Below are 1,837 nucleotides of genomic sequence, written 5' to 3' on the forward strand. Positions count from 1 at the left end.
TGGCAAGAACCTTAAACACACATTTAAATTTCAGCATGTGACTACTAGTGCTTACTACTTGTATACATCAGTATGGCGCACACTTCTTTGCTGAATCCGGACTACAGTGAATCATGAACTACTACAAGTTTACATTGGGAGATAACATTTGAATTTCTTGCCTTCAGTAGGGACTAGGGTAATCTCAGTTCCTGACTAACATTTACAGTCTATCTTAAAAGACAAATGTTATCTTGTACACTGCTTACTTCAGTGTCACTTAAATAGAAATCCAAATATGGTGCATAATCCTATTTCAATTTTACTGTCACTTTCTTCACAGCAGGACTCTGTCATTGTCATCAGGTTTCATTATATTCCTTTGAATGGTTGGAGTTGATTCGCTCATACATTTTATGCTCTTTCATACTCTGTGCTCACTGAAAAAATGATCTTGGTCAGATAAATATATTGTTATACGGAAAAGTCTTGTAGAAGTTTGTAGAGATTAAGCATTGAATGTTGAACTCTATAGAATATAACTTTGTTAGAGTTCTTTTTGTATTTTTATGAGTTTACAGATATTTTCTTCCTCCAGTCACTCCAATCTGCATGCCCTTTAGAGAATTTTTTATAATATGCTGTTTACCTTTCTTTACTGGTTTCACCACTATTAAAATACGCGGTGGCTTCCTGTGTATAAAAACTTTGCTTATCATCAGGGATCTGGGTTTTTTACTTCCCATGGGAAAATGGAAAAAAATGTGGATTTCCCCCTTTGCCCAAGGAAAACAGGTCTGTTTCATTGTGACAGAGAAACCCACGGATTTTGGAGGTTTGCAAAGAGCTCTCTGCAGCCTGGCAGAGTTTCAGCCTGCAAGGGGCTGGAAGGGAGTGGGAGGAGGGCAGTCAGGCAGGGGGCACCATGTGCATGTATATACGCACATGGCTGCCAGGCAGCCTGGAGAGCAGCTCCTGCAGGTAAGTTGGGGGAGGGGAGAGAGGGAGGGAGGGAGTTGGGCAGGTGCATGGGGCTTGGGGCCTGGAATGCGTGGCTGCAGGGTCCTGGTGGGGAGTGGGATGGGGTCACAGGTGGCTCATCCAAGGGATGGGGAGGGAGGGGGCAGCTCCCCGCTGCTGTGCATACACCCTGTGCACAGGACAGGGTCCGGTGTGGGCTGTTTGTTGCAGGCTCCGGCTCCCCACCCTGCTGCCTTTGGGTGGGGACTCAACAGCCCAGTGGGTGTGACCTGGGACTGAAGGGCAGCGTGGGGCTGCGCAGGGAAGCTCCTTGCCACTGTGAGCTCCATGCTGCCCTGGCAAGGTGCCCCAGCCCATGAGGCAGCAGTGAGGGGCAATACCCTATGCTGCTGCTCCTGCTGCTGCTGTACAGGCAGGGGGCACCTCACTGGGACAGCATGGAGCTTGCAGCAGCAAGAAGCTTCCCCATATGGCCCTGTTCTGCCCTGCTGTGCTGGGTCTCACCCACTGGGCTGCAGAGGCCCCAGGGGAGGACAGCAGGGTGGGGAGCCCAAGTCCACAGTGGGCAGCCTGCACATACCTGCACCCTGCACACAAATCTGGGGGGCACAGATTCCCTCTGGCCCCCCAGGAGTGCACGCAGTGGTAGAGAGTCAGACCAACACCTCATGCCAGCTGTGGGCTTGGGTGCAGCAGGCAGTGGTGTGGGGACCTAGGCGCCATGCTCCACTTTGCTGCAGCAGCTGCTGCCTCCTGTGGGCAGCAGCTGGGGCTCAGATGTTGCGGTGGGGGGCAGGGGGCTGTGGACCGAGGTCTCTGGCCCAACAGCCTTGGCAGCAGGGGGCCTCTGGCACGGCTGAGGGGGAGGGGGACAGGG

The sequence above is a fragment of the Gavialis gangeticus genome, unplaced genomic scaffold (assembly GCF_001723915.1).
Source record: "Gavialis gangeticus isolate Ggan-Ray unplaced genomic scaffold, GavGan_comp1, whole genome shotgun sequence".
NCBI lineage: Eukaryota > Metazoa > Chordata > Crocodylia > Gavialidae > Gavialis > Gavialis gangeticus.